This window comes from Prionailurus viverrinus, chromosome F1 (assembly GCF_022837055.1).
Source record: "Prionailurus viverrinus isolate Anna chromosome F1, UM_Priviv_1.0, whole genome shotgun sequence".
Classification (NCBI taxonomy): Eukaryota; Metazoa; Chordata; class Mammalia; order Carnivora; family Felidae; genus Prionailurus; species Prionailurus viverrinus.
Genome location: NC_062577.1, coordinates 13,631,608 through 13,652,925, shown reverse-complemented (window position 1 = coordinate 13,652,925; position 21,318 = coordinate 13,631,608). Strand labels below are relative to the sequence as shown.

At 38.9% G+C, this 21,318-nt stretch overlaps 1 pseudogene; it reads left to right on the top strand.

The window, feature by feature from the left end:
* The first annotated feature begins 2,610 nt into the window (after positions 1-2,610).
* Positions 2,611-21,318, top strand: part of LOC125155645 (40S ribosomal protein S2-like) — a 40,393-nt pseudogene continuing 21,685 nt past the window's right edge.

Below are 21,318 nucleotides of genomic sequence, written 5' to 3'. Positions count from 1 at the left end.
GTGCTCTGAGACTGCGGCCAGGTGCCAGTCTGCCCCAGAAAAAGTTTGCGAGACAGTGAGCAGCAGCATTTTAGGGATTATGGAAAATCACAATACACGTCTGGCACCAGGCTTCACCCTTAAGGACCTTGCCCCAGCACCAGCGAATGTGGCCACCTCTGGCGTCTGCTGGGACCAGGGGGCTTCAACAGTCTCTACCAAATGGCCTTCCAGCAGTGGAACCTCTTTTCCCCGTGTGGTCCGAGAACCTCCTGGACCCCACTCTGTTCCTGGGGATTCGCCCTTCCCACCAGAGCACCACCAGGTACGGAGCTGCAGAGTTGCAGCCTTTGCACTCCCCTTGTTTACAGTCTTAATGGAATTTAAATCCTTTCCTTTCTCCTGTCTCCCTTCTTAATTTAGTCCCTGCTGCTGTTTCCAGTTTTCCACTTTCTCTCCAGCTGCTTTTGGGGAGGGGTGCTTTTCCCGTATTCTCCCTCCCTCCCCAGTCTCTGTCCTCTCTCCACCTGCAAAAGCAGTTCCCTAGCTTCCGCAGCTTCTCGCTCCCCAAATTCACCTCTCCGTGCCACGTACCTGCTGAGTTCTGTGGTTCAGGTTGTGCAGATTGTTGTGTTAATCCTCAGACCAGTTTTCTAGGTGTGCAGGATGGTTTAGTGTTGGTCTGGCTCCATTTCATGGATGTGAGACACACAAAAAACTTCCATGCTGTTCTGCCATCTTCACGAAGGTGAAAAATTATAATTCATGGGGCATTGCCCCAGCAGTGGGATAAAAATTAGCTCTGTATTAAAGATTACTCTGGTCTCACTTAACAAAGTTAAAAGCAAGCTTTGAAAGGATACAAATTTTTTTTAAGTTTCTTTATTTTGAGAAGGGGGGGAGGGACAGAGAGAGTGGAGACAGAGAATCCCAAGCAGGCTTTTGGCTGACAGCACAGAGCCAAATGTGGGGCTCGGTCCCACTACCCAGGGATCATGACCTGAGCTGAATCAAGAGTTGGACGCTCAACTGACAGAGCCACCCTGGTGCCACTCTCATAATCTTTTCTTAATCTCAGGTCTGAAATTCAACAATGATGTGCCTTGATGTGCGTTTTTAAAATTTGTTGTGCTGAGTACAAAATGAGTTTCATTCAGTCCTAAAACTTGTCTTTCAGCTATAGGAAATTTCGTGTATTACTTCTTCAGTAATTTCCTATACACTTATGTTAAATTACATTTTTTAGTAGGATTTTTTTTTCTGTTACCTATTTGTCTCAGTTTTCTCCAAGTTCTTTTTGACTATTTCTATTGGTCTCTTCCATGTTAAAAACTTTTCTCAAGTGTCTGATGATTCTCAGCTGCTTATTTATATTTGAAGTGAAATCTCCTTCAGGTATTCCAATTACAGATATCCTAGACTGTTTAATATTGTCTCACAGCTGACTCTCTGCTCTTTTACAGTCTTTTTGTTTTTTTAATCTGGACATATATACAGAAGATTGGTTTTTTTTTTTTTATTTTTAATTTTTTTAAATGTTTATTCGTTTTTGAAAGACAGAGAGAGAAAGAACATGAGTCAGATAGGGGCAGAGAGAGAGGGAGACACAGAATCTGAAGCAGGCTCCAGGCTCTGAGCTGTCAGCACAGAGCCCGATGTGGGGCTCGAACCCACGAACCATTGAGATCATGACCTGAGCCAAAGTTAGACACTCAAGTTACTGAGCCACCGAGGCACCCCATTGTTACAATTTTGGGGGGGCTCTGTTCTGAATATAGTGACTTAAAAATATTTTTATTCCCTCTTCAGGCTCTGTGCTGATAGCTCAGAGCCTGCTTGGGACTCTCTATCTCCTCTCTCTGCCCCTCCCCCCCCCAAAAATAAATAAATAAACTTTAAAAAATTTTTTTAAAAGATTGTGAGAGCTCTTAGAAAGAAAATAATAATGGGGCACCTGGGTGGCTCGGTTGGTTGAGTATCCAATTCTAGATTTTGGCTCAGGTCATTATCTCATGGTCATGAGATTGAGCCCTACATTGGGCTCTGAGTTGAGCATGGAGCCTGCTTTAGACTCTCTCTCTCTCTCTCTCTCTCTCTCTCTCTCTCTCTCTTTCTCTCTCTCTCTCTCTGTCTCTCTCTTTCTCTCTCTCTTTCTCCCACTGCCCCTGTACCCTGCTTGCACTCTCTCTCCCTAAAATAAAAGGAAGAAAGAAAGAAAGAAAGAAAGAAAGAAGAAAGAGTCACATGCAAAGGGTGAATAACCAGAAAAATTTCAGACTTTTCAACAGCAATAATCAAAGCTAGAAAACATAAAGCAAAAACAACAATATGAGAGAATATGATTTATAACCTAGAATTCAATCCTCACCAAATCATCAGTCATGTGTAAGGGTAAAATTAAGACATTTTTAGATGAGGTATTTAAAAAAAATCACTTCTGATGCACCCTTTCTCAAGAAGATGCTAGAGAATGTGTCACCAAAAAGAAAGGATGAACTAAATGGCACACTCAAACTGAAGAGAGTTTAATAAAGGGGCCATTTTAGAGGGTGTGGACAGGGATTTGGGAAAGCAATAAGGGGTAGTGCAGCACTCTGAGCCTATTAACACCGTTAGGCCTAAAGGGGCAAAATGAGAGCGGGGTTACTGGAATCTGGAGACAATGCCTATGAAGAGGGCCACCTGTCAGGAGCTGTGGCTCTAAATGTAAGGCAGGAGTCAGGAGAATAAATACCTCGTCTTCACTTTCTTCCCTCCCTCAGACTTAGTGTTGTGTCTCCCACTGGCCAAACCCAATCAAAGGCCAAAAAGAATCATGTCAGCATCTTAGGGAAGGCACACAGCAGAGTGGAGAAAAGAGTACAGGAGTTAAGGAGGAAAGAGGGGCACGGAACTATATCCAGGACAGAGGGAGCTAGAGGACCCAGGAAACAGAGTCCAGTAAAGCACCCAGGCAAAGAGATTTCTCAACTAGATGGAGCAAACAGTCACCTTGGATGACTACTATACAGCAGAACCCAGATTGGAACAAGACCTTGGAGAATTACAGGATGATTATCTTAAGATGTAAAGAAACCAGTGGCTTTCCTGATACATATAATGCTCTGAGAGGATATTTAAATTCTTCCTAAGAGTTGGGAGGAAAACTTGTCATAATCATGTAGCAAACTAAGTGAAGGCACCAGGCAACTATTAACTGAGGGAAAATAAAAACTAGCACCAAAAAGGAAAAATAAGGGGCGCCTGGGTGGCTCAGTCAGTTAAGCGTCCAACTCTTGATTTTGGCTCAGGTCATGATCTCAGGCTTCGTGAGTTTGAGCCCCACCATCAGGCTCTGCACCAACAGTGTGGAGCCTGCTTGGGATTCTCTCTCTCTCTCTTTCCCTCTCGCCCTCTCTCTGTTCCTCCCCGGCTTGTGCTCTCTCTGTCTCTCTCAAAATAAATAAATTTTAAAAAAAGAAAAAAAAGAAAAAGAAGAGTCTTCATACTTAGTTGAACTGTGAGTAGTGTGTATATAAAAGTCATAATAACAAATACTAAGTATTCGTCTAACAACATGACTAGACGAAGGGGGATGGAGAGAAGGGAAGTAGAAGTGTATACGTGCCTATGAATGTGGGGTGGAAATATTAAGAAATGCTCTATAAGCATGTTACTTAGAAATATGAGCTTAATCCCAGAGCAGCCAGCTGCAACACTTGAAAGCAGTGACTGCTAGGAAATGGAGGGAGGGGGCAGTTTGGGGGGAGAGATGGGACCAAGGATTGCATTCTTCTTTTTCTTTTGTTTTAAGTTTATTTATTTACTTTGAGAAAGAAAGTGTGGGTGTGTGCATTTGTGCAAGAAGGGGCAGAGAGACAGAGACAGAGACAGAGACAGAGAGAGAATCCCAAGCAAGCTCCGTGCTGTCAATACAGAGCCTGATGTGGGGACTGAACTCATGAATGGTGAGATCATGACCTGAGCGGAAATCAAGAGCCAGATGCTTAACCCATTGAACCACCCAGATGCCCTTGCATTTTTCGTTATAAACCTTATAATACTATTTGGCCTTTTAAACAATGTACATGCATGAATGTGATAAAAATTTAAATTAAAAATCTCAACAAACTAAAGATTTTTCTTTCATTAAAATAAAACAATTAAAATATAGCCAACTCCTTTACATTAGTATGGTGAAAGAAATAAAACTTTGCTTCTATCTTCTTCCAGTTCCATGGTTTCTAAGTTTCCTCCTCTCTGTGTTCCAGGTCTCTCACATGTTATTAAATGAAGATAATTCACAAAGAATGAGGAAGAGCTAATAAAAATGATTGATATGTATAAACAAGCCCCAAAGGATAGGAATCCACGACAAGTCTTTTTGGCTGAAAATTTTTAGAACGTGAGATACGAAAAAGAATTCTAGAAGGCGGGGGTCTTCAGAAATTTTCTTGCTGTAGATAGATTTTTATTAAACAGATACATTCTGCAAAGGCTGTCAAATATAGCAACAATCAGAGGGTCTTCCCCATGCATTCACTCTGCCAGTGAATTCAGTATTCAAGACCAAACCTGCCTAAGCTAAAAACAAAAATAATAAATAATAAAAGCTAAAAATAACTGAGCAGTTGCCAAGTGACAAGCATTGTACCAAGCCCTTTATTTGCATCATATGATTTGCATCCTCACAATCATCCTCGGAGTTGGGTCTGACTATTTCCCCGTTCTACATATGGGAAGACCTTTAAAAGGGTGAGAAACTTGCTTGAGGAAGTGGCAGTCTGGATTTAAACTCAGATCTGTCTTACTCAAGAGCCCACGTTCTTGTAAACTTCTATGTATTTTTGGCAAAACCAAAAATGGCAATCTATGGGGTGAGAGAGGAAAAGATTAGCTATCACTCTGGCTGCCAAGTCTCAAGGCAATGCTATAGGAACAGAAGAGAAAATTATGAGGACGTATTGAAACCGCAAAAGAATGGTATTACTTTGTAGAAAAATCCCACAGTAGATGGTCACATGAAAGCTGCTAGAATAAACCAAAGTACACGTAAATTAATTCACCAAACACTTATTGAGTAACCTCTGAGTTTCACTGAGCTAGGTACTGGCAGTATAATTTCTTTGTATAATAATATAATACAATACAATATAATATAATATAATATAATATAATATAATATACTTAGAAATTAAGAATTTGTTGAAGAGTCACTACCAAATTAGAGGCGTTTTGGTATCCTTAGAACTTTTAATACTGTATCTTAGAAGAAATTAGTTGTTATACTATGGCTATTTCAGTAGAGGGCACTAGGAGATCAAGATCGTTTTGAACTTGGTGGCAAAATAGTTAATAGACCAATCTTTCAGAACTGTGTAGTCATGATTTTAAAAAGCGTGTCAAGTGTTCCAAAAATGGAATAAGTCATAAACCAAAGAAAAGAGGTTTTATATATGAATATTGGCAAGATCACTAAGATCAATACTCCAGATGCTTGCCCAATTATAGATTTTTTTTGAGTGGTACCATTTATAAACTCACCTCCATTACTTACTTGCAGATCTCTATTAGGGCCACCAGGAAATGTCAGTTTAGCAGACCTAGCACTTCTGAGAGAAATGGCGTAGGGCATAAGAAGTCCAAAGGCTTTGAGAGCACCTGTCCACCTCCCCACCTTACCTCCATCTCCCACCCAATGCCTTCCTCCAAGTAAGTGGCCTGGGGGCAAATTACTTAATCTCTGTTTCCATACCTCTAAAATAGTGATAATTTCTCCCATGATTATGAATGTGAAAATGCGTTGCAAAGTGTCATAAATATAATAAAGTTTGTAAGATACTAATAAAGTAAAAAAATATAAAAGAAAGTATAAAAGTATAAAAAAATCACACTATTAGAAAAAGAAGTTCCAGAAACTGTGATCCCAGGCCTATGAAGATTAGCTTTGGAAACTTCTGACAGTACTGTACATCTTAATCGTCCAGACAGAGTTAAAAACAGAATTCTACAGTCACAATTTCAAAACACTTCCTCCCAGCTCCTTCAGATTTTGCAAGCCCCTTTTCCACCCCCACCCTCATTGAAGAAGAAATACAAATTGATTCATGGGGATTTACTAAAAGATCTTTTTCTAATGTAATCATACCTATTGCCAGATAAACTTCTATTAGTTTGTATAGACAAATGTCCCGGTTTTCAGGGAAAAGAAATTCAGGTGATAACACTTTTAATTTTCTTAGACACACACATACATACATAATTTGCATGCGCAATTAGTATGGTCACTCACCATCACTCCCAAATTGCCTTGATGTTTCCATAAACATATAGGGTATGATTATATTTTATTTATGTATGGGAACACTAAAGAGCAGAAAGATGAAATGATTTGCTTAAAATGACATAGTATCAACCATGGAAGTTTGCCTTCTAATCCATCATAGAAGAACTAGAAAGTACTGGAACCACATGAAACTACTGGAAAATTAGCGTCTTAATTTCTATTTTATCTTATTACTCATTTGTTTATAAAATCAACAAATACATTTCGAGCAGTTACTATATGCCACGCACTGTGGAAGATGTTGAAGATACAATAGAGAAGGGGGGAAACCCAACACAGTTCCTAAATACTCATGCAGTTTATAATATAAAGAGGAAGACAGACCCCAAAAACTGTAAGGAGAAATATAAAACAGTTGTGAGTTGTAAACGTTCTTTGAAGGAAATAAACATAAGGCTAAAATAGAAAAGAGCAGATCTTAGAGAGGGTATTCAGGAAGAATCAGGTCAAAAAAATATGGTGACATTCAAGCTGAGACCTGTAAGGAGAAGCAATGTTGTAGGGGTTGCAGTCCTCCTGACAGAGGTAATAAATCGCATGTGCAAAGGTCCCGAGGAGAGAAAGATCTTGATGTACCCAAGGAACTGAAAGAAGACTGGAAACTCAGAGCACAGCCGGCAAGGGGAGAATGACTTGAAAAATGAGATTGAAGAGATCAGTTGAGGTCAGGTCACACTGTGTTTTGTAGACCAGGACAGTAGGTTGGATTTTATTCTAAGGAAAATATGAAGTCACTGAAGCATTTCAAGCAGAGGAATGACATGATTAGATTTGTATTTTAAGAAGAGTCTTTTTCCTATTATGAGAAGAATGGGTTGGAAAGGAGCAAGAGAGGCAACACGGAGATGGCACAGGAGTCTAATGCAATAAGTCTCTCAGATAGATGGAGTTCATACTCAACAAAGGTGGTGATGGAGATGAAAAGTTGCTCATGAAATTGGAATGTGTTTTAGAGACATTCCTGGTTCTACTAGTTATTTGTAGTGTCTTTATGCCTAGTACACATTAGGGGGAAAGGACTCAAGATGTAATCTTTTCACTTGACAGGATGGGTTCTTTTAGCTCTTCCAAAGAATTCAAAGCACTTATCAAGCACTTCAGTCTATTGACCAAAACTTTTTTTTTTTACCACTTTATTTAATTTATTATTTTAAAAATTTTTTTTTAACATTTATTTAGTTTTGAGACAGAGAGAGACAGAGCATGAATGGGGGAGGGTCAGAGAGAGAGGGAGATACAGAATCCGAAGCAGGCTCCAGGCTCTGAGCTGTCAGCACAGAGCCTGATGCGGGGCTGGAACTCACAGACCGTGAGATCATGACCTGAGCTGAAGTCGGACGCTTAACCGACTGAGCCACCCAGGCGCCCCCATTTTTTAAATTTACATCCAAGTTAGTTAGCATATAGTGCAACAATGGTTTCGGGAGTAGATTCCTTAATGCCCCTTACCATTTAGCCCAAACCCCCTCCAATCCCCCCTCCAGTAACCCTCTGTTTGTTCTCCATATTTAAGAGTCTCTTATGTTTTGACCCCCTCCCTGTTTTTATATTATTTTTGCTTCCTTTATGTTAATCTGTTTTGTATCTTAAAGTCTTCATATGAGTGAAGTCATGTGATATTTGTTATCTGACTGCCTAATTTTGCTTGGCATAATACCCTCTAGTTCCATCCATGTAGTTGCAAATGGCAAGATTTCGTTCTTTTTGATTGCTGAGTAATACTCCATTGTATATATACCATATCTTCTTTATCCATTCATCATCCATTGATGGACATTTGGGCTCTTTCCATATTTTGACTATTGTTGATAGTGCTGCTATAAACATTGGGGCGCATGTGTCCCTTCAAAACAGCATACCTGTATCCCTTGGATAAATACCTAGTAGTGCAATTGCTGGGTTGTAGGGTACTTCTATTTTTAACTTTTGGAGGAAACTCCATACTGTTTTCCAGAGTGGCTGCATCAGTTTTCATTCCCACCAGCAGTGCAAAAGAGATCCTCTTTCTCCACATTCTTGCCAACATCTGTTGTTTCCTGAGTTGCCCATTTTAGCCATTCTGACAGGTGTAAGGTGATATCTCATTGTGGTTTTGATTTGTATTTCCCTGATGATGAGTGATGTGGAGCATTTTTTCATGTGTCAGTTGGCCATCTGGATGTCTTCTTTGGAGAAGTGTCTATTCATGTCTTTTGCCCATATCTTCACTGGATTATTTGTTTTTTGGGTGTTGAGTTTGATAAGTTCTTTATAGATTTTTGGATACTAACCCTTTACCTGATATGTCATTTGCAAATATCTTCTCCCATTCTGTTGGTTGCCTTTTAGTTTTGCTGATTGTTCCCTTCACTGTGCAGAAGCTTTTTATTTTGATGAGGTCCCAATAGTTCATTTTTGCTTTTGTTTCCCTTGCCTCTGGACACTTGTTGAATAAGAAGTTGCTGCAGCTAAGGTCAAAGAGGTTTTTGCCTGCTTTCTCCTCGAGGATTTTGATGGCTTCCTGTCTTACATTTAGGTATTTCATCCATTTTGAGTTTATTTTTGTGTATGGTGTAAGAAAGTGGTCCAGGTTCATTCTGCTGCATGTTGCTGTCCAGTTTTCCCAGCACCATTTGCTGAAGAGACTGTCTTTATTCCATTGGATATTCTTTCCTGCTTCGTCAAAGATTAGTTGGCCATGTGTTTGTGGGTCCATTTCTGGGTTCTCTATTCTTTTCCATTGATTTTAGTGTCTGTTTTTGTGCTAGTACCATACTGTCCTCTATTGACCAAATATTAACTGAACACCTTCTAAGTATATAGAAATGAAATTTGAGAGATGCTACTCCACTTCTGATTGCATACACAGTTTGGAAATCCAAAGCTCCCTAAGTTCTCAAGAAAGACAAAGATAAAAAAAATAATTGGGACTATCAAGTATCTTTATAGTTCTAAAATTGGATATTCTCTCTGGGATCTAAAGATGCACAAAGTTTATGTAAACCAACAAATTCAGATGAGGAACGGATTTGAGTAAGATTATTATGGCAAGTGCTTTTAGGAGTTTCTGCTTAGCTCAAACTAATTCTCCCCCTTCTCTCAGAACTGATTCTCCCTTCACAGAAATGGGCACCTGGTAGCCATGTTGTATTACATAATTCCTATTCTCATGGCAAGATTAATTAGACTGGAAGCTTGACTCAAACCAAGTCAGGCCAATCAAATTCTCTATCTCAGAAACCCTGGTGCCCCAGAAAGTCTGAATTAGGATTCAAAATAGGGAGGTTAGTCTCTAAACATGGCTAGAACTGTAACATGTAAAACCCAAGAGGCAGGAGAAGTGGGAAAAACTGATCTGCAGAGAGAATGAGGAAGAGAAACATTTTGATTTCTTCATTCTAGAGCCTACTGCACCCTTCCAGAGTCTCTCACTACATTCTTGTCCTTGAGTTTTGTGAAAAAACTCCATATCCTTAAAATTTGTTAGTTGCTATTACTTAGAGCCAATATGTCCTGTCCTACCCTAGTAGTCATAAAAATAGGAATGATCACAATGAAAAGAGGACTAATTACAGCAAAAGAACATTCTATACACAAAACATTGAGGAGGAAAGAAAAAGTACAAGGCTAAACACCTTCTTTAACAAGCTTACAATTAGCGACAGATGATAAACATCACATCAGAAGACTAATGACCCCCCATGGATGCTGATATCAAAAGATTTTTTAAATGTTTATTTATTTTTTGAGAGAGAGAGAGAATGAGCGGGGGAGAGGCAGAGAGAGGGAAACACAGAATCAGAAGTAGGGTCCAGGCTCTGAGTTGTCAGCACAGAGACTGACCCAGGGCTCAAACTCACAACCATGAGATCATGACCTGAGCTAAAAGCAAGAGTCAGACGGTTAGCCACCTGAGCCACCAGGTGCCCTTCAATGATTCTTTAGGTGAAGAATTTAAATGACTTTGTCAAAAGGAAAAGGGAGTCATGAGTCTGGTACTCACACACTCTGAAGAAGTGTTAATTTCTGGAAATTAATTTGGCAAGATTCTTAAAATGGATATACTCTTTTCAACAAACAGAACTTATCAAGTCCTTACTATGTGTCAGGGACTCTTCTAGATACTGGAAATGAAGTACTAAACAAGAAAGGCAAATTTTCTACTTTCATAGAGCTTACTCTTGAGGGAGAAAAAGTAGAGGGAGAAATAATAAATAGTAAATTAATGACTCTATAGCCCATAACTTCTAGGAATTTAACAAATAATCAGATGTGTAAATGTACACATATGTAAGCATAAGGATATTGATACATTACAGTGCTATTTACAATATCAAAGAATTGGAAACAACCTAAATGTTCAAAAAGGGATCAATTATATAAATGATAGTATATCCAAATAGTAAAGTACTATGTTCCAATTCAAAAACATTTATTTACTACGTGCAAGGTATTGTTCTAGTGTTTAATATATAGTAATTTATTTAATAAAAAGAAATTCTGAAATAGATATTTCATTATCATCTCCATTTTATGCATAAGGAGACTATGGCATAAACAGACTGTGGAATGCAAAATCATATAGCTAATATGGGGGGGAGGTAAGATTTGAACCCAGAGAAAAGTTTGACTCTACGAGCTAACCTCTTAACTATACTGTCTCCTGAAAAAATTATAACATGAGAAAATACGCATACTATAATTTTTAAGTTAAAAATTCAAGATATTGATCTAACTTCACAAATAATTTTTAAGTTCAAATATGTATATATTTGTGCCCTCAAAAAGAATTAGAAGATATTCCACAATGGTAATAAATTGTTTTCTCCGAATGATAGGATTACAAGTTTTACTTATTCATCTTTTTTATATTTCCAAAACTGGTTTGCACTTAACTTAGATTACTTAGTAGAAAAGGGGATGAAATTTTTGCTGAGGCTTGAAGGATAAGGAGAAACTAAATAAGAACTGGCAGGAAAGTAAATGCGAGGAGGTTTTAGGTTTGTTACCATGATTCCTGCAACGCATCAGAAAGCAGGGTAAAACCTAATTTCTAGATGTTACTTCTTCCAAGATATTTAAAAAAAAATACTTTTAAGGATTAACATTTACAGCATTTTCTTGATCATCTTTATAAAACAAAATTGAGTAAAGAGAAGGAAGGTTACATCTCCACAAAAATTAATGATAGAAGGAAAAAGTTCTTCTGATATACCAGGCACTTGTCTACATGACTAATATTGAGAAAAGGGTTTTCTAGGATGAAAAAGGAGGTTTTTTGGGAGAGTCTCTCCTGGAAAACAGGATTAGGATGCTCAGATAGAATTGTATTTGAACAAATGCAGAATGAATGAAAACAACTAGGGGGGTGCCTGTGTGGCTCAGTGGGTTGAATATCCAACTTCGGCTCAGGTCATGATCTCACAGTTTGTGGGTTCGAGCCCTGCGTCAGGCTCTGTGCTGACAGCTCAGAGCCTGGAGCCTGTTTCAGATTCTCTGTCTTCCTCTCTCTGTCTCTCTCTCTGCCCCTCTCCCACTCGCACTCTGTCTCTCCCTCTCTGTCAAAAATAAATAAACATTAAAAAAATTTTTTTTTGACTGGACATCTTATATGTATTGTCAACTACCCATAAAATAGCTAATGCTACTGGTTGGTTTCAAACTATTTTAGAATTGGTAGTGCCTGCTGTTATGGAAGTCTCTGACAATAATTTGGCAGTGGTTCAGAAAAGGAAATGGAAAAAAAGCTTTATCTTAATATCTATATATTTGACACTTTTACAGTTCTGTGTGGGAGTTACCTGACTGACACAAGAAGATGGTGGGCCATTACACTTCTGTATTCCTGTCTCATTTCCAATCACACAGTGCACTTTTCTGAATGATGTCTCTAAAACCAAATGAATAAGATCAAAAATGTTTCTCCAGAAAGTCCTAAATTAAAGAATCAGTAGAGACACATCTTGGAAAATACTGATGTAATTTTGTAATCACTCTCTGGTCTGACACTCATTCAACAGGCATTTGTTAAAAGCCTGTAAAGGCAGGATACCCTGATGGGAGACTCCATTGTATTGACATAGTCATGGCCCTCAATGCATTTGTCCCTAGTAAAGAGATAAGTAAACAATTATATATACTTCAAGGCAGGTGTGATTAAAGTACTATGAGTGGTATGAACCATAGTTTAACCCATTACACAAGTGGGGAGAATTACTTCTAGATAGGTCAATTGAGCTTAGATCTGAAGAATGGTAGAAATTCAATTAACAAAGATGAGGGGGAAGGAGAACATTCTAAGCACTCTACTGGGTATAAACATAGAAAACCATGGCATCGAGGCACCTGGGTGGCTCAGTCAGTTGAGTGTCTAACTTCAGCCCAGGTCATGATCCCACCTTTTGTGAGTTCGAGCCCCGCATCAGGCTTGATGCTGTCAACACAGAGCTGACTTCGTATCCTCTGGGCCCCTCTCTTTCTGGGTCTCTCCCACTCACACTCTCTGTCTCAAAAATAAATAAACCTTTAAAAAACAGAAAAGAAAACCATGACATACATTGTTGGTGCCAAAACATGGAAGATTTTGAATTCCTGACATGCCTCCAGGAATATACACCCTCAGTTCTTTCCCCCATTCAGCTCCGAGAAGTTGAAAACTTGGCCAACAGCCTCTAGACAGAAGATTTGAAAGACTTTGAGATGTCTTTCCAGGACTGTCTGAGATGTCCAAAAGGAAAGGCCTAAAAATACCAGCATTGGGGGTTCCTTAACATGATGGTCAAAAACAGGTCTCTGTACAGTAAATTTCCCAGTTGACAAGACTTTATCTTGGGCTCAGAGCTTACAATCAGCTTTTTGTGGTTTAAGACAGATAAGCAAGGATCAGTTATCAGGCTTTCTGAGGAAAGCCTCTAACAAATATGCAGAAGTAACCTAAAGGGAAAAAAGACTATAGGGACAGAAGGTTACTTAAAAAAAAAAAAAAATCCTCATTAATATCCTCAAAAAAATAGGAGAAAACATTGCATCCATAAAGCAAGAACATGATGCCATATAGAAAAAGCATTCATGTTACAAACAAACGAAACCAAACCAAAAAATCAGCTCTTGTAAATTAACCTTTGAGAACCTAAATGAAAATTTTAGTATCTGGAAGATGATGCTGTGAAAAAATAAGTAGAGCAAAAAGCATAGATAGAAAACGTGGAGGAGGGAGAAGAATTAAAGGCCTAATCCAGATGGACCAGAATTTAAATAATTAAAGTTCCAGAAAACAAGAACAGAGAAAATGAAAGGGAGGAAATAATCAATGAACATGTTCAAATTGAATTGAAAGATGTGAATTTCTAGACTGAAAAACCTTATATAGCATGCAGTTCAATCAAAAATAGACCCATTGGAAGGCACATCATGAAATTTCAGAAACCTGAAGACAAGGAAAAATTCTACAGGCTTCCAGAGGTAAAAATAGGACATAAACTACAGATCATGAGTTAGAATAATTTTGGACTTCTGTGGTAGAAATCTAACTGCAAGATTTCCCATCCTGTGTGTACATGTGTACTATGAATATGTGTACCATGAATATGATGCATTTGACCCCATAATTAGGTTATGTTATATGGCGCAGATTGACTTTAAGAAAGGCTTGACCTGGGGCACCTGGGTGGCTCAGTCGGTTAAGCGTCTGACTTCAGTTCAGGTCATGATCTCACAGTTTGTGGGTTGGAGCCCTGCCTCAGGCTCTGTGCTGACAGCTTGGAGCCTGGGGTCTGCTTTGGATTCTGTGTCTCCCTCTCTCTCTGCTCCTCCCCACCTCTCAAAAACAAATAAACATTTTTAAAAAAATTTAAAAAGAAAGGCTAGACCTAGTCAGCATTAAAAGGGCCTCTAAAAGTGATGGGGCTCTTCCTCACAAAGGAGGGTCTCCATAACTGGCTTTGAAGACAAGGAGGCTACATGGCAAGAAATGCAGGCACCTGTAGAAGCTGAGAAAGGTCTCTCCCCACCTTCCAGCCAGCAAGGAAATGGGGATCTCAGTCTTAGGACTACAAAGAACTAAATTCTGCCAGCCTCCTGAAGAAGCTTAAAAGTGAATTTTTCCCCAGACTCCCCAAAGAAATCTGTCCATCTAATACCTTGATTTCAGCCTTGTGTATCCTGAGCAGAGAACTGTGCTCAGCTTTCTGACCTACAGAATTGTGATCCAATAAATGGATATTCTTTTAAGCTGATAGGTTTGTGGTGATTTGTTAACAAAAAAATAGAAAACTAATACAGCTTCTCAGCAACAATGACAGCTATTCAACAATGGAGAACCCCACCCTTCAAAATTCTGAAAAGAAGAAATTTCAAACCCAGAATTACATACATAACTACCAATTAGCTATGAGAGTAAATTAAGGATATCTTCACACATGCAAAGTCTCAAAAACTAACCTACCATGTACTCTTTCTTAGGAAGCTACTGATATGTGTGTTTCACCAAAATTAGGGGAAAAAATAAAATAAGGAAGAGGAATATATGGCACACAAGAAGAAGTGTGAGGAGAACTCCCATGATACTGGGGAAAGGCCATCCAAGGATGGCATGTTGTGGACAACTGGTCCACACCAGAGCAGGTTAAAACACTCTGGGGATATTTTACCATGAAGATTAAGTTGAAAGGATATGTAATGTTATAGTTGAAGGAATGGAGAAGAGATTTGGGTGACTGGCAAAGACTTGAGGGTTGAAATACTAATTAGTATATAGAAAACTAACTGCATAAGCTTCAAAAATGCAGTGATTGGGGCCCCTGGGTGGCTCAGTCGGTTAAACATCCGACTTTGGCTCAGGTCATGATCTCGTGGCTTGTGAGTTCGAGCCCTGCGTCCGGCTCTGTGCTAACAGCTCAGAGCCTGGAGCCTGCTTCCGATTCTGTGTCTCCTTATCTCTCTGCCCCTCTCATGCTCATGCTCTGTCTCTCAATAATAAAGAAATGTTAAAAAAAATTTTTTTAAGGCAGTGATTAATTTTAAGGGAAATAAAAAGTAGTACAAGAATGGTTATCATAGTTTACTACTTGATTTAGCTGTTAATAGTTTTTATATAATCATAATAGAACATTTTATCACAGTGAGATGCCAATAAGACCCAAAGCTCAAAAGTCAAAATTAGAAAGACAGCATGTATATAGATCTAGAATACCAAATGAATTAATTAAAGAACTGAAAAATGCTGCCTCTACAGAGAAATAGGTGAGATGGGATAGGGACTGCTTGTTTTAGTTTTAAACCTTATGAAACTATTTTTCTCCTTAGAGGCATGTGTATCTTCAGTAAAATAAATGCCAGAAAGAAGAATAAAAAGAAGAATAAAAAAAAAAAGGAGGAGAAGAGGAGGAGGAGAAGGAGAAGGAGAGGGAGGGTGTAGTGAAATTAATCAGGTGTAAATGGCTTTCTTAAGAGGAAAACTGACAATGCTTTCATCATAATAAAGTGTTCTCATGTTAGTGTCCATTCATCAAACAATAGAGCATTGTGGTAAATTTCTGAGCAGAAGGGAACCCATTTGTTATGGCAAGTGGTGATGAAAAGAAATTGAAAATATCTCAGGAAATAGACTCAAAAGAACTTGGTGATTAACTGCTGGATGGATGGGGGCAGTGATAACACAGAAGGTGTGAGAAAGGATGAGTCAGGGATGGTTCCCAGGTTTCTGCCTTGGAGTACCTGGGTGGCTGCTGGTGCCATTTTCTGCTTTCTATAGCAGACATAGAAAAGGAATAGACTTGGAAAGGCAGGAAAGAATTTAAGTTTGCTTTGAGGCATGGTTGAATAAAGTACCTAAGGGACATCCAAGCAGAGAAGAAGAATGGCAACTAGATCTAGAGAACAAGAGTTCATAAGAAAGATTTGGCCTTGAGAAAGATAGTTGGGAATGTAACATATAAATTAGATGACTACGGGAAGAGAGCAGGAGAATTCCTTCCTAGGGACAGACTTGCTTTGCTAAATCCATTCAGAGAGGTGATGCTTCCTATGGGAAGGTTGACAATTACAACTTGGAGAAGTTGAAAAGTGCTAAGTTAACTCTGTCTAAGAAGAGGGTATATGAAGGAATAGGAAAGAGTGAGAGACCCTGTGGCTGATGGTAGCATTTGGGGAAGGGGAAAATGTTCAACCAGGAAGTTAAAGTTATCTGTTGTGTGGTATGCCTGTGACTCTTCGGTTTTCCTTTCATGAAATCTTTAGTAAAAACTGACTTCCCTTCTCAGTATTTTGTGGAGATTTATTTTTGGGGAATGTGACCAAAAAATGATTTGTATCTCAAGGTTTGTACAGGGAGAAGCCAGATATGGTCCATGGATTGGCTACATGTCTATAGTAATCATCAGCAAAGTATTAGGGGAAGCATGTGCACATGTCTCTGGTGATGACTAACACCAAGCAGAACCCAAAGAAGTCACTGTGGTTACTCAGGAAGTGCTCTGAAGATCTCGATTTTTTTTCTTTAATTTTTTTTGTTGGTGATGGTGGTGGTGGTGTTCTTCTGTTCCTCTATTATGGCTGTTTTTTTGTGGGTTTTTTTTTTTTGAGACGTAATTGACATATAACATTATTAGTTTCAGGTGTACAATATATTGTAATCTTAATTCCTAACAAAAAAATACAAAAGACAAAAAGTAGGGTCTATAGTAGAGAGCAAATGTGAGAGATTGGATCCAACATGAAGTTATCAGAAAGGGTGGAACCAAAATAAACTAAGCCTTGTGAGAAAATGCTAAGAAGGGTGTGAAGAAAAAGGAACCACCCTACTTCTTGAGTCCAGTGGCAATGCAATTCACTCTTTCTGCCTTTGTGTCAACCAAGTGTCCATCAGTTGTGATTTATCAATATTCTACCAACATTCTAATGCCACCATCTTCACACTCTAGGCTCTTGCTCTGCTTCCCTTTATATCCAAGCACCTGTCAGTACCTGAAATTGTATCCTATACTAATTAATTTGTTTGTTTGCTGTCCATCTCCCTCACTCCAAGGCAAACTCCCTGAGAAGAGGAAATTCATCTTCATTATTCTGTTGAGAATTGTACCTGTTGTGTGAAATTACTCAATAAATATTTATCATTGAATGAATCAATTAATATCTTGCTTCTACCTTTTTTTTTTTTTCTTGCTTCTACCTTTTATCAGAAATGGCTTTGGATTAAAACAAGTCTGAAAAAGTTCATTAAGAGGGAATTCCAGCTCAAAGAAGTGTAAAGTTTGTATCAAGGTCTTTGAAGTAATGATAATTGAGATTATTTTTGAGTGCCAAGTAGGTGTGCCTTGAAGCACTGTGCTAGGCACTTAATCCACCTTATCTAATAGAATCTTCAAAACAACTATTATTATTCCCATTTTATAGATAAATTAGAACCTAAGTTTCCAAAGGGATAGGGAACTTGCCGTATCTGGCTAATGTACAAGCCAAAGGTCAAACCCAGGTCTCTCAGCTTCAGAGTCTGTGTCCTTAAGCATTCTGTGATTCTCCCTTATGAAATAAAAATAACATTTCCATACTTGGGACCCAACCAAATTATCTATCAGGATTCTGAAATTATTGAGCTGCTCTCTATAATTATTAAGGAATTAGGAAAATGGGCTAGGTATAGAAGGCTGCTGATGGGTAAGTATATTCATGATTTTTAAGAAGAGTAGAGTGTATAATGAAGGATCACAGAGCTATATAGATCAGTTGTACTAGGTACTTAACATAACATTCTTGGTCATTGAAATACCTTTAGACTAGGCATTTCAGGTCGTACACTACCTATAACTCCCTGCTGGCTTCTCCCAGTCTTGTTACATACTTTGATTTCCTGCCTAGCCCCCAAAGAAATTTCAACATATAACCCCTGAAAACTATAGAAATCTGTCCCAGGGGAAATTTAAGGACATATACATTTGTTGTGATTCACTTTTATTTTCTTTAATGTTTATTTATTTTTGAGAGAGAGAGAGATAGAGCAAGCAGCAGAGGGAGAGAAGGAGACACAGAATCTGAAGCAGGCTCCAGGGGTGACTCAGGACTCAAACCCATGAATCGTGGGATCATGGCCTGAGCCAACATCAGATGCATAACTGACTGAACCACCCAGGCACCCCTGTTTAGGATCACTTTAAAAACAAGTCGAAATTGGGGCACCTGGGTGGCTCAATCAGTTACACCTTCCGCTCAGGTCATGATTTCATGGTTCATGGGTTTGAGCCCTGGGTCAGGCTCTGTGCTGACAGCTCAGTGCCTACAGCCTGCCTCAAATTCTGTGTCTCCCTCTCTCTCTGCCCCTCCTCCATTCGCTCTCTGTCTCTCAAAAATAAATAAATGTTAAAATATTTTTTTAAGAAATAGTGATTAATCATCAAGAGCCGTTAAGGTTTACTATAAACTCATAAGACTAAATTCATTTTCAAGGTTATTATAGTGATTCTAAGTGACAAGTAGTGGTGGCAGGAAAAATAGAAAGCAAAGTGTAGATTTTTTAAATTGACACTTTAGAATACCTTAGAGGCAAATATATCAGAAACTGGAAACAATGCCTCTGGGAAGGGAATGAGAAGTCTGAAGGACAGAGCAGGGAGGACAACTTACTTTTCATTGTCCATCCTAGAGTGCATTTAGAATTTTATAGCTCTAAGATTTTGTGGGTGACAGAGCACTTGCTGACACAAAGGCAGGAACCATTGAGCATCTGAAACAGAATCCAACTAAATGAGCTTAACCTCCGTAGTTTCTTGAAGATTCTCTGAGATGATGTTAAAACCATCTCCCTAGCCTTGATTATGACACAGAGAAATGAACTGCCTTTGTTCCCAATGACCACATGACACTGAATTCAGCTGCTGGTTGGAATCCAAGCTCAGCTGTTCCCTCCACGTGACTCAGCCACCACTGGTCTCTGCGTCTTGCCATACCCAACTCATTAATTCACCACTTGACAAAAATTTGCTCCCTCCCTCTTTTAAAGTTTTGGGTTAGTTGACTAATTTTCTTCAGTTTCCCAACAACAAGGAGAAAAAGATTTTTAGGCTGTGAGGGTGCCCTTTCTTCCTTCACCTTCTGTTTTCCACAGGCTTGAAGCTTGAGATGACAGAATTAAAGTTTCAAACCATTGTTTCATTTAGCTATTTGCCTTGAATGGTTTTGACATATGCTTGCTTAGAAAAAACTAAATTTCTGACTTTTTGACAAAATGCTTCAAGAGATGTTATCAAATTACTCTACCTTTTCCAAGAAGTAAAATGCAATTGTTAGAGATAAAATAACATGTATAAGCAATAGCCTGGGAAGAGGGCAAGAGTGAGAGATAGAGTAAGAGGAAGGCTGGAGATGAGAGTTCTTTGGCAGATATCCTATTTTCCTCAGTTGTTTTTTTTTTTTTTTTTTGAAAGCATTAAATATATTTCTACTGATAACAAAACACAATTTTAGAGCATAAAGTATGGGGAGTACTATACATCCTACTGTATATATATGCATATATATATATATTTTAATTTTATTCTGGGAGAGAGACAGAACATGAGCAGGGGAGGGACAGAAAGAGAGGGAGACACAGAACATGAAGCAGGCTCCAGGCTCTGAGCTGTTAACACAGAGCCCCACCCAGAGCTCAAACTCACTGACCGAGAGATCAAGACCTGAGTGGGAGTGGGATGCTTAACCCACTGAGACACCCAGAAGCCCCTATCCTGCTGTATATATTAAAGCAATGTACTAATAAAAAAGTTTTTCTCTATATATGCTTAAAGACTTAGCTATTTTAATATAATTAAGTCACTAATTTCCTCTTCCTCCATAAAGAGTGAAAACTAATGAGAATTTTTGACTATTACTTTTTTGTGCTCTGTTCACTGAAGTTAAAATACATTCTGAGTGTTTTTCTTTTTCCTGGAACTATTGTCTTTGAAATTTGCCCTAATTTAACCCCATAAACCTAAACATGGCAACGTTGGCTTCATGTTTAAAACATAAGAGGGGCTCTTGGGTGGTTCAGTTGGTTAAGCATCTGACTTGGGCTCAGGTCATGATCTCGTGGCTTGTGAGTTTGAGTCCCATGTCGGGCTCTGTGCTGACAGCTCAGAGCCTGGAGCCTGGTTCAGATTCTGTGTCCCCCTCTGTGCCCCTCCGCCATTCCCACTGTGTCTCTCTCAAAAATAAAACATTAAAAAATTTAAAAATAAACAATAAAATAAAACCCAAGGATGATTGTTAACCATAGTAAATATACTCAAAATGCGCAAAATGCAAAAGTAATGTGAAGTAAAATACTCAACGCCCCGAGAGTTTATTCCACTAATTTTGTTTCTTGGAAGCTAATTATCTGGGTTATGGACTAAACAGATCCTTTGTTCCTTCTCAGTTCAAATACAGTTGCACTTCTGCCGTGTACTGCTCATTCTCTTCCCATAAGGATCTAGGAGACATGGAAAATAGAACCAATATTTTAGCTCTTGAACTTTCAAGAGGACAGTACTCTGTATGGTATAGTGAATTCTACCATCTGCCTGGATACTAACCGCTGACTCACAACTTCAAAACCAAAACTCTCTGGAAATTGCTGTCAGCTGATAGCTGGAACTTCTGCAGAAGTTCATGCTCCCTTCCTGGGTAGTCCTCATCCAATAACAGGTCAATGTGAAGTTACAAAATCTGGTCCCCTGGTCTCAAGGCGGGACAACTCTGAAAGGACTTTCGTTTCCAGAGCTTTTTGTGAGATCAGCTGAGGCCTCTGGTATGGCTTCATCAAAAATCGACCCCCCCCCCCCCCACCGCTGCCCTCACTCCCTTACAATGTGGTCACAGAGAGTAGCCCTCGATTAGTCTTTGTCCACAAATTGCCGTCTAAACTCTGCTTCTGGGGAAACACTGGAAAACATATCGGTTGATTTCTCCCTAGGAGAAGTGAACTGATTTATAGTGATATTGTCTGTATTCTTTTTTCTCACCGTTTCCCTTTAACTTGCCAATGTTTTTTTTTTTTCTTCTCTCTCTCTCTCTCTTTTTTTTCC